At 37.6% G+C, this 12,754-nt stretch overlaps 1 protein-coding gene across 2 annotated transcripts in view; it reads right to left on the bottom strand.

Annotated features, from left to right (window-relative positions):
* Nucleotides 1-12,754, bottom strand: part of LOC142345707 (uncharacterized) — a 577,332-nt gene that overhangs the window by 501,324 nt on the left and 63,254 nt on the right. Inside the window, exon 1 of one of the 2 annotated variants that reach the window (XM_075397962.1) lies at nucleotides 6,145-6,151. The exons of the other annotated variant lie outside the window; for it this stretch is intronic. The gene's annotated coding sequence lies outside the window, so the exon portion shown is untranslated. Of the gene's footprint in view, nucleotides 1-6,144; nucleotides 6,152-12,754 lie in introns of those variants that run through there. 2 annotated transcript variants of the gene reach the window in all.

Raw genomic sequence — 12,754 nt, 5'->3', positions numbered from 1 at the left:
GCCAGTCTTGAACCCACAACCTCTGTACCCTCAGCTGCGTCGCTTTACCCTCCAGACCATCAAAGCTTGTCCAACTCTTGACGGTCTATACATATGAATAATACTTGTTAGAATTGCCCAATCGCATTAAATTACCCCCTCACTCTTACATCGTTTTACCCCCTCCGAACAAATTACCCCCTCACTCTTACACCATTTTACCCCCCTTGGCAGCCCAACTCTTACATCATTTTACCCCCTCTGAACAAATTACCCCCTCACTCTTAAACCAAATTATCCCCATTGGCAGCCCAACTATTACATCAATTTACCCCCTCTGAACATATTACCCCCTCACTCTTACACCATTTTACCCCCCTTGGCAGACCAAGAAAGCTGTAAGAGTGGGGGGTTAATTTGTCTTTTACCCCCTCACTCTTGCACCATTTTACCCCCCTTGGAAGCCCAATGCAGCCTAAAAAGATGTACGAGTTTTGAGTTGCATTTTTCTAAAAAATGCTCTCATTGCAACCCTACTCTTACATCATTTTACCCCCCCCCCCTTGGCAGCCCAACTCTTACATCAATTTACCCCTCCCCCACTGGCAGCCCAACTCTTACATCATTTTACCCCCTCAATCTTACATTGTTTTAGCCCCCATACCTGAAGACTGCCAGTCTTGAACCCACAACCTCTGTACCCTCAGCTGCGTCGCTTTACCCTCCAGACCATCAAAGCTTGTCCAACTCTTGACGGTCTATACATATGAATAATACTTGTTAGAATTGCCCAATCGCATTAAATTACCCCCTCACTCTTACATCGTTTTACCCCCTCCGAACAAATTACCCCCTCACTCTTACACCATTTTACCCCCCTTGGCAGCCCAACTCTTACATCATTTTACCCCCTCTGAACAAATTACCCCCTCACTCTTAAACCAAATTATCCCCATTGGCAGCCCAACTATTACATCAATTTACCCCCTCTGAACATATTACCCCCTCACTCTTACAACATTTCACCCCCCTTGGCAGCCCAACTCTTACATCATTTTACCCTCTCTGGACAAATTAGCCCCTCACTCTTACACCATTTTACCCCCCTTGGCAGCCCAACTCTTACATCATTAAACCCCCTCTGAACAAATTACCCCCTTACTCTTGCACCATTTTAACCCACTTGGCAGCTCAAATCTTAGCTCATGTTACCCCCTCTGGACAAATTACCCCCTCACTCTTACAACATTCTACCCCCCTTGGCAGCCCAACCCTTACCTCATTTTACCACCTCTGGACGAATTACCCCCTCACTCTTACACCATTTTACCACCATTGGCAGCTCAACTCTTAGCTCATTTTAACCCCTCTGGACAAATTACCCCCTTACTCTTACACCATTTTACCCCCCTTGGCAGCCCGACTCTTACATCATTTTACCCCCTCTGAACAAATTATCCCCTCACTCTTACACCATTTTAACCCACTTGGCAGCTCAAATCTTAGCTCATGTTACCCCCTCTGGACAAATTACCCCCTCACTCTTACAACATTCTACCCCCCTTGGCAGCCCAACTCTTACCTCATTTTACCACCTCTGGACGAATTACCCCCTCACTCTTACACCATTTTACCACCATTGGCAGCTCAACTCTTAGCTCATTTTACCCCCCTCTGTTCAGATTAGCCCCTCACTCTTACACCATTTTATCCCGCTTGGCAGCCCAACTATTACATCATTTTATCCCCTCTGAACAAATTACCCCCTCACTCTTACAACATTTTACCCCCCTTGGCAGCCCAACTCTTACATCATTTTACCCTCTCAGGACAATTTACCCCCTCACCCTTAAACCATTTTACCCCCCTTGCCAGCCCAACTCTTACATAATTTTACCCCCCCCCCCTGAATTTCAATCAGGAGGAGAGGGGTAATTCCTGAAAAGTCCTCCCATTGCAGCCCATTGCAGCCCACTCTTACATGGCAATTTCAGTCAGGGGGGTAATTCCTGAAAAGTCCTCCCATTGCAGCCCACTCTTAAATGGCAACTTCAGTCAGGGGGTAATTCCTGAAAAGTCCTCCCATTGCAGCCCATTGCAGCCCACTCTTACATGGCAATTTCAGTCAGGGGGGTAATTCCTGAAAAGTCCTCCCATTGCAGCCCACTCTTACACGGCAACTTCAGTCAGGGGGGGTGGTAATTCCTCAAAAGTCCTCCCATTGCAGCCCATTGCAGCCCACTCTTACATGGCAATTTCAGTCAGGGGGGTAATTCCTGAAAAGTCCTCCCATTGCAGCCCACTCTTACACGGCAACTTCAGTCAGGGGGGGTGGTAATTCCTCAAAAGTCCTCCCATTGCAGCCCAACTCTTACATCATTTTACCCCCTCTGAAAAAATTACCCCCTCACCCTTACACCATTTTACCCCCCTTGCCAGCCCAACTCTTACATAATTTTACCCCCCCCCCCTGAATTTCAATCAGGAGGAGAGGGGTAATTCCTGAAAAGTCCTCCCATTGCAGCCCATTGCAGCCCACTCTTACATGGCAATTTCAGTCAGGGGGGTAATTCCTGAAAAGTCCTCCCATTGCAGCCCACTCTTACATGGCAACTTCAGTCAGGGGGGTAATTCCTGAAAAGTCCTCCCATTGCAGCCCATTGCAGCCCACTCTTACATGGCAATTTCAGTCAGGGGGGTAATTCCTGAAAAGTCCTCCCATTGCAGCCCACTCTTACACGGCAACTTCAGTCAGGGGGGGGGGGGTGGTAATTCCTCAAAAGTCCTCCCATTGCAGCCCAACTCTTACATCATTTTACCCCCTCTGAAAAAATTACCCCCACACTCTTACATCAATTTACCCCCAATAGACAAAGTACCCCCCCCCCCTCTTGCATCAAAATTGGAGGATTTTAGGGAGGACATTCGACCCGGGTGGGGAAATTGGCAGTTTGTAGTTTGGAGAAGATTTCTGGATCATTTCCGTTTGTGCCCACTCCCAGTACACGTTATGCAACCCCCAGTTACAGAGCACGTGCCATTACATAGTGTGTCATTATGTAAAATCATGGCACGTTGATCGGGGGGGGGGGGGGGTGCAAATAATATGCACCCACTAAGCAGGGGGGCACAAACGGAAAAGATGCGGATTTATAGCTTCTTATTCCAGATAAGATGACTGGGCTTTTTTTTCTATAAAGCCCCCACCCTCCCTCCCTCCCCCACACGATTTTTTAAGACCTCATTATGGTATGTCGACCATGATTACCATGATGGGAAGGTATAAGTTACATCACAGCTAAGCTTTGGGGAGGGGGCTTTAGTGGGCAATACTGGTTGAATGTTAATATTTTTGCAGGAAATATTCATTACGTTGCTACCTCACTGTGAAAAACGGTTTCTCTAATTGAGGAAATATGTGAATGAAAAGCATATATTTCTTTCACTTTTATTCATGGATAAATGTAACCTATTTCCACTGTTTTGAGTTTTCAATTAAGCTATAAGCTTATTGCTCTTAAGGCTTTGTGATTAGGTATATGGAAAATTACAAAGCTGTAATTGTCTTCTTAAACCACAACTAACATTGCGAGGGACTCTGGATCCATTCTGGTTGGGCCTCCAGTTGTTTTTTATGCCCCTTCATGTAAATTGCATCGCTATATAACAGGTTTCTATAAAAATTACCACCTGCGCCTGCATGTTGTAAAATTTTTTTGCCAACTAAGCGAGGGGGAAAAAACGTAATAGATTTGGGACTGTTCTGACAATAATCAACAAATAAGTTTTCTTTCTATTTTTGTCCAATTGGCATGTTGTTAACTATCGCAGTTAGCAGCCGCCCAGGTCACCCATACTTGGAAAACTTGGTACGGCCGCAGTACGGCACCGTATAAGTTATGAATGAAAACCGTACTAAGAACTTGTAAAGTTGACTACGGTCCGTAATACGGCAGTAATAAGTTTTCTAAGTTAACGTATTAGGGCTGTATCAAGATCAATAAGGTGCCGTACTAAGGCCGTACCAAGTTTATTAAGATGTCGTTAGCAGTCTAATTGCCAGGCAGCTGTCGGAAAACTCTCTAGTCAAATTAACAACCGTGTACTTGGGAGTTCTCCAGGATAATTTTTGTGGTTTTTTCCCTCCTCCTTTTTCATTCCGGGCTTGAGAATGGCAGTGGCGGAGTTAATAACATAACTAGAGGAGTACTGATATAGTACGGTAAAAAAACCGCACTTAAACAGCTCTCTGAACCAAACAAAACAACAAAACCAGATATATGAAATCAGTAAAATATGAAGTATAGAACCTAAATTAAGGTCTTTTTTGAACTTAGACACGTCTACAGGTGATAGCTAACCGGTTCCAAATGTCCTAGGGCCAAAATAAACTCAACTTAGAGATATATTTGCAAAAAAGAGGCTATTTATTAGAGGAGTCAGTACAGCTAATAAAGCAAACATGAAAACAAAGAAAAAAGAAAAAATACCTTTGGCGTCTCCAATTACTTCAATTTTTGTTTTCTTTTTAGTTTGAAAAGCAATCATACGCCTTCCGTCAACGGAAAAATTATATACTTTGACAATATTACATCAATTAGATGTCAGAATTGGGTATTGATGCGCAGCTAGAGTGGGTAACATTGAAAAACCAATCATTTAGTAGAAACATTAGTTCAAGGTTTTGAAACAAAATTAACTATTCAATGGCAATAAAATTTATTTTAAACCAGTCACGGTAGCCAAAAATATCCAACCATTCATTCCTTTTAAACAGTTCTGTTCTTTGTGAGGTCAATTTTTTGAAGAGTTTTGAAGACTTATTCCCAGTACCAGAATTTTGAAAAAAGTGAAATGTATGAGGTAAATGTTATATTAAAAGTCGACTTTAGATTGTCAGAACTCGCGTGGTCTCCTAATTCTTGAATCTAATGGAAGTTATTTTTTCAGACAGCTGGAAAGACTTAGAGAAATAAGTATTCAAAAATCAAAACCTTAGAAGATTTCTAAAACCTGGCCCGGCCTTATCAGGAGAGCAATACGTTTTGTAATATCAAACTGTTCCGAAAATTTTTTTCATCTTGTGTAATTTTGGAACAATTTCACGTTTGAAAGCAATACTTTTGAAATCTTACGAAACATAATACGGCCTTAAACGGCACCGTACTAAGATTTGTATTTTTTCAGTGGTGAGAAAAGCGAAAGCCAGTACCAAAAAAGTGAATAAAATTGACGTCTTTGAAATAAGCGTTTCATTTCATATCGCTTTTAAGAAGTCAAACTAAAGATATTGGTATTTACATCATTTTTCAACGTTGCCGTAGAAAACTTGTTACAGCCATAAGCGGCGCCGTACAAAGTTTTGTAGGTTTTCTACGGCACCGTATAAGTCTTAGTATGTTTTCAAATTTTTGTCTAAGTTGGTCAACCTGGGCGTGTGCAACAGTGACGGCGCGGAAAAAAGTGACCAATAGTGTGGAGTTTTGAACATGGTCGTGGAAAATAGTGATAAACTCGAGTACATTTTTTCGTTAAATCGGATATTTCTCACGTAATGTTCAAGTAATATTCATGGTAACGTAAAAATTTCGCCGAAAATTTTTTTTTTGTAAAATCAACTCAAGTTATTTTGACCAGATTCTTCTTGAATGTATTCGTTATTTCACACTACAATGGCACAGGCTACGCCATCTGGTTAACGAGCTATGGGCCAGAGCCCCCAATGTTGAAAGGACATCGTGAAGGAAATTTATTGCCAATAGTTTTTGATACATTCCTAGCTCACATTCCTAGCAAACCAAAGCATTCTTAGTTTCCAAAATAGAACATATCGAACATATCCTACCTATAAAGCGGAACGGGTGGTACTGATGATATCGAGTATTCCAAAGCTTTAGTACCTTTGAAACTGAACATTCCTAAAGTTTCTTCGAACCTTTGGTAGTTTTTGTTCGGAAGCTTCTTTGGTAGCTTCTGGACTATAGGAGTCACTATATCCACTAAGAATTTTGGTCAGGCACTATCTTTTCATGTCCAGTTTTCAATTAAGGACCTTAACTAAAATAGTCACACAGCCTTATTATCATTTCATTTCATTCACGAATATGGTCCACGCCACCGTGTCAAATCTGATATTCATGCCATATTTTAGGGAAACAATTAACTTTTAATAAGTTTACAATAAAAATTAATACATTTTTCTTAAAGCGGTCAGAGTTTTATTATATCGCTTATCACCTGGCAGGACATTAATCACATAAACCTGAGACATAATTGTGATTTATGTATTAGGTCAAAATCGACCAAATTATTCCACTCATAAAAACGTGAATCGAATCAAATTCAATATGAATTTCAAGTAACTATATTGTTAATCATGTATGTTTTTGTAACAAAAATTGAGACTTTCCGATTAGAGCCCGCCAGCTTAGTGGGCATGTCTTTGTATTATGATTGGGGCTAGGGAATGACCGAAAAATACTTTATCCCCGGGTTGACCACCATAAACCTTTCTTGGCAACCATATCAAAGACACAGATGGAGTCTATAGTAATTTGGCAGCCATAGAGCTGGCCATGAAAACAAAATCAACATTGCTCGAAAAACTCTTAAAACAAACAGTCATTGCGCTTGGAGTGGAGAAAAGATCTCATCAAGACGCTTGAAAAAAAATTGGTATCGTGGATACATTTCGATCGAAAGGTCTCTACCTCGACTTATGAAAATACTTCAGAAGTATTGTGGGGGCGGCAACATTGACTAAAATTACAGGGTCGAGGTTCCTGGTTAAGGTCGAGCTAAAGTCTTCATGGGTCGAGCTTTTCATTCAGCAGCTGCATTGTTTCCGTGATTCATCTGTCTATGAACAATTGGGAAACAACGATAATCAAACATCTAGCGAAAAGCCCTTTTTAATCATTTTGTACGTACTTTCGTAGATGAAACAAGCGGCTATATAAAGCGATGTTTACCAGCTCCATACCCGAGTCGAAAACAGAAGTTAATCTTGACAGATCTCTGTAGAGTGAAGCCACAGAAAATCAAAGTGGCCCCTGACATGAGTATTAAGTTGTACAATTGACAGTATCTCGGTTTTTTCACGCCATAGAGACAAACTAAAAGAAAGTCAACTGAAAAATGAGATTTTAATAACGTCATTCATGTCAATTTTGAAACATTCCTTACAATTCTCATCTTCATAGAGCTAAATTTGGCCCTCACTGCAGTAGTTGTAGAGGAAGGAAACTCAGAAAATACCCGAAGAACATTATTTTATTTCAGTTTTTTTCATTTTTTTTTCAGAATAGTAAAGTCAATTAATAGTAGTATAAATATTTCACAGCTACCCCTTTGATCAACCGACGGGAGCGAGGGGAGTTTTTTGCACCACAATTTTTTTTAATATCTTGAAAATTTTTTGAAGATCTACAAAATACTTTGTTGAGGTCCCTTTCTGCTGTCCATGCAACTATCTTTGTTCCGCTCCCACTTATGGGGGGGGGAACTGTATGCTAAAGTGTTTTTCTTTCATTACTTTTGGGCGACCAGTTTATTTGACTCAGAATAAAATTAGTGGTATCATCAGAGATTCTATCTAAGCCATGTTAATTTGTTATGGATAGAATAGTGTTAATAGTTTTACTGTTAAAATATAAAAGGCAGCTAATTTGTTTGGTGTGGTTTTTCCAGTCAATATTTCGGCTGATTTTTCGAAAAAAATTTTCCATGAAAAATAGGGACATATCATCTTTTGTAGCACTATTTGTCCAAATTTTTGCAACATGAAGAGACCTCAGAGAATAAACATTTTTTGTAAACTCAAAAGAAGGCTATTTTCAATTTAACCTCCCATCAGAATGTTCGTGAATTAAATTTGTTGGTTCCTTCCCGGACTTGACTCTGAGAGTTTTTCAGCGCTGAACCAGAACAATTCAAAAGTAAAAACTTAATTCAGTCTGGAACATTGTATCTCCAAAACATTTTAAGTTTTTTTATGAGCAGTATTTCTTCGTTATGATTTTATTGAGGTCATAGAGTTTCCCAGGCTAAATTTATCCTGTATAGTCTGAAATTTACTCACACTCCAAAATTAAGTCTGAGCAGAATAAAGTCATACTTTTCTAGCTTATAACTGGTAATTATTATTGTAGTATACACACTATTTATACTTAAGCTGGTTTGTAGGCAGTTACTACGATGCCCATTTAGCTCAGTAATTACGACTTGCTACGCAAATGAAATGTCACAAATACACACGCGGAAGTTCGAATCACATATAAATCAAACCCTGTTGGCGGGAGTTTAGCTGAACATATTATTTTTCATGAAGTAAATGTTACCCAAAAATCAGACTGGCCAGTGAAAATAGTGACATGATCAGAGTACTGGTCATCCTAAAAAAACAGAATGTCTTTAGACTGATTCAGAGCCGAATTCCTCTGCCACAAACCTCCGGGTTGCCACTTCCTTCAGACGTTTGTCCAATATTCATCTTCCGTTTTTGATATTTTGGTCTCCAAAATACATAAAATATTTTTTCTATCTGCCCTGCTCCTAAAGTTCAATTAGACTGCTTGCCAAGTTAATTATTTTCAATTGTCTGTTTGGAATAATTTGGATTGGTTTTGATCTGTAGGTCTGTTTACACATTTGTCAGTTTACTTAATAACTTAGAGTAGAAAAATGAAAAAAAAGTATTTGGAGAGCGTGGAAAGCTTTCAGCTCTGTTACACTATTTAGAGATTGAACCAAGAAAATGGTGTCCACACAGATTTTCCAGTTTTAGAGACAACTTTTTAAAGAGAAGCTAAAAGAATTACGGGTTCACTGTTTTCTCTTAATTTTCTCGCAGTTGGTTCACAAGCTAAATTTTTTTGAGTGGATACTGGTTTCTGGTGCTGTTGATCGAATCAATCAATTTTCCACTAAAAATTTTTTCGCAAAGATCCACAGAGTACTGGTAAAAATTTTTCAACATTATAAACTTTGGTGTTCTGCAAAATACTTGTTGCTACCGGTTTGGCTTTGTTTTTGAATTGCATGAAGGATTATCCCATTGGTCCTCAAAGATATATTTTGCGCGAACAATTTTGACAAAGTTTTTTGTCTTTTCGTCCTGAAATCTGTTTTAAACTTAGTCTGGTAGGGGTCAGGGTCCATGTCTATCTAACTTATCTAACTTACATTATTATATGTAATATAGCGGATTTTGTGATTCTGCCTGTAACTATCTGTTTTTGTTTCCCATCTCATAATGTCATATTTAAACGGTCTCCTAAGCATAATAATAATTTGATTTCATGAGTTTTTTGCGGCTAATGCTGTTGACTAAAAAAATTATTTTTTTATTGGTGCTATTGGACTTTTTTATACAGTTTTATTGGACTTTTTACTTTGTTGGAGCTGAGCGTAAAATTGAAAATTGCATTCAGAAGCAAAATGAGTAGCATAATTATATTTTTGTTTAATTCGCTACTTTGCAGATACTACATTTTCACTAAACTGGTAATGCGTCGTACCTAAAGATTATGATATCAATATTTATTTTGCATCAGATTCTTTAGGCTTGTCCTGCGGCAAATTTATACATGGTTAACAACATCAAACTTACTCTGAAAACGTGACCTTAAGGAATTATATTCATCTTCAACATCCTCATCTACAACCAAACAAAGAGCAACGTATAAAGTATAAATCTTCTGATTAGCATGAAAAACTACTAAAAATTAACTTAAACTGCAAAATGTCAATTCAAAATGAAAAACATTTGATATTAAATGCATTTTTGTTAGGTAAAAAGTTACGTTTTTTTAATTATATTTCTGTAAACCAAATTAGTAATTGTGCTGTTTTTTGCCTAACTCTCACTTCTTGAAAAAGAATTTAATTTTACATTCTCGAACTGTTGTTTTGAGAAACAAAGCTTCTATGCTAGAGATTTTGTACAAATTTTTTTAGGATCAGGTAATAAAAATTTGTGGGAGAAATTGACTCTGTAATTTGTACAAAAGTTACACAGTCAATTTCTCTCACAAATTTTTATTAATGGATCGTAAACTATTTCCGTTTTGGCCGCCTCGAAGTACGTTGAAAACTAAAATTGATCGAACACGATGAATACTCGGAATTCACAAAAGAAGACATAAGGGTTCCATGATCCTTAGTGATTGATTAATCAAGTCACTTTACTAAGCTCTTAACATTGAGATTATTTATTGTATAAAATTTACTTTTTTTTAAACAAATCATATATAACTTAGATCATTTAGATAATCCAGTTTGAGATAATATATGTTTCTCAAATGTCATCTTCCACATATGAGTTATTAATAAAAAATTAACTTTTTCTTTTTTGATATGTTTGAACATTTCAAGCGAAACGAACTTCACAAAATATAACAGAAAAAAAGTTTTAAAAAATGTGCAGGCTTCAGAGCGCTGGAACGGAGCTAATGGAGTAAAAATTGTCAAAAACAGAAGAGCGGCGGTTACATGCATTGTTTTTTGTTATTCGATTGTCTTGCTGTTAAATGTGGCCCTTTGTCGGCTAGCAGAAACAAAAAAAAGCAGGACAAGTCCTGACGTACAATTCAAAGAATTTTCATTGACTAAACAAACAATTAGACCTAGAATGGGCTATTAGTTAACTGGGAAAACCATTTCTAAAAAGTCAGATCAAAAAAATTTAAAAAACAACAAAATCAATGTCAATGTGCCACAATAGAGCAAAAAACCACTAGCAAGAAAGCGAAATTTCGTTAAACAAAAACCTAGTCCTAGAATGAGCTATGAATGGATTAGGAAAACCATTTAGAAAAAAACGATCCAAAAAAATGAAAAAAAAACAGTAAAATTCAAAGTGAAATTGCCGCATGTGAACAAAAAACACAAGCGAGAAAGCGAATTTTTGTTCGAACACCGTTTTCTCACTCTACTTTAAATTTAGAGCGAAAAAAATTCACGGCGCAAAACCACTGCCTTTCTCGCTCCACTTCCTGTTTCGGCGTGACCAAAATCACTACACCAATTTGACTTCAAAAATCAGGAAAATGTGTGAACAGATCCCAATAAAAACATAGCCGGAAAAATTCCCGAAGCGACTCGAAGCATCAGAACTTCACAGAAAAACCGTGATTGCAGCTGAAGCCAATATCTTTTGTATTAAACCATTAACTCATTACTTCCCAAGGTCTGATCTAAAATTTGGTGAAAATTAGACCACTGTCACCAAGTGAAACATTTTATATTAAGGAAAACGTTTGTTGAAGTTAAAAAAATTCCGAAATAATTGGGATGGCCAAATAACCGATAGCCTAAAAAAGTTGACAGCGCTATCAATGTACCTCCAATAAATCTAAATTCCAATCTCCAAAACATCGCGAAAGCAAACGGCAGATATCCATTTTGAAACTAAGTTAAATTTTTCAAAACAGAATGCTCAAAATTAAGAATCAGAAAACCACTACCAAAAGATTTCTAATCACTTCAGTTTGAACAAAAACAACACATACTTCTTCCTTGTTGTATATATTCTATACATGATATCATACTAATTAGAAAGTAAAATTAATCATAGTAAAGAAGTAAGCAACAGAATAAATTTCAAAGGCAAAAAACTGTTTAAAAACAATACCAGTGCCGAAATAAAATTGCACTAAAAAGTAATGAGTGAAAATTTTGGAAAATATTTTCTAGAAAACTCTCATTAGGGCCTTATGTTAAATGAAATCAATTGCAAACCAAAGAAATGACGAAAATCTAAGAAGAAGTTGAAATCATTCAAATTTAACAAGTGAAGAAATCAATTACACGAAAATAAACGCAGTTGTCAGGACAGAGCTAGAAGGGTAAACAAGAGCGTAAAGAAAATGGACCCAATCTAAGAAACATCGGTTCTCGCTCCGAAAAATTTAGTTCACAAGGCAATTTTACTAACTTTTGCTTTTAGGTCAAAATATCGTCTCGAACGAATAGTATTTCCGGTAAAAAAAAACCTTAAGAAAACCAATACTCCTCTTCAAGTCGTAAAAAAAAGACAACGCCCCAATACAACTCAAATTTTTTGAATTGTAAAAAACGACGATGACTGATTTCCCAAAGTGAAACCACGAGGTCTGAGGACATTTAATTACCCAAATTTTTATTTCGATAATTCTGAATTCGTTAAATTACCCAAATATCTGTTTCGATATTTCCGAATTCATTGAACTTTTTTATGGCAAATGTCTATATTTGTCGTTTTTGTTTATAAATTTTTCGTTGGAATTCAATTGCGTTTGTTTTTAATTACAAGCGTTAACTATACAATAAGTTGATCAGCTTGCAACTCTAATTACCCTAGTTATGGGAGAACCATATGTTCTCCATTTTCCAAAGCGATCTCTACTTTTTTGCTGATTTCAATGTAACAATCAAAACTAAAACTTATAACTTGGATAATGGAGTTTTTGTATTTGTTTAACCTCAGCAGCACAGCAGCAGCGATAATTAATGTTTTCATGCACATCATGCAATAACTGATTTTTTTGCAATTTTGTATGTTTTGTTTTCCAAAACAAGGAACCTAACTTTTATATGCGGGCTGCACATGCAAAAATGGTAAGCGGTCAGCGTTTTCCCTTGAAGAAACTTATTCGCCGATCATTGCAGTTGAAACGCACAGAGCCCGGCTAATGCGCTTTGAAATATTCAGAATTCGGTTTGTAATTAACTTAGCGGGAATTTGCAAAAAAAACAGTTTTTCGCCCTTATGCGACTTGCACAAATAATTCCCCCC

The sequence above is a fragment of the Convolutriloba macropyga genome, chromosome 9 (assembly GCF_964194025.1).
Source record: "Convolutriloba macropyga chromosome 9, txConMacr16.3, whole genome shotgun sequence".
NCBI lineage: Eukaryota > Metazoa > Xenacoelomorpha > Acoela > Convolutidae > Convolutriloba > Convolutriloba macropyga.
Note: the sequence above shows the minus strand (reverse complement) of the source record. Positions and strands in the feature narration are given on the sequence as shown.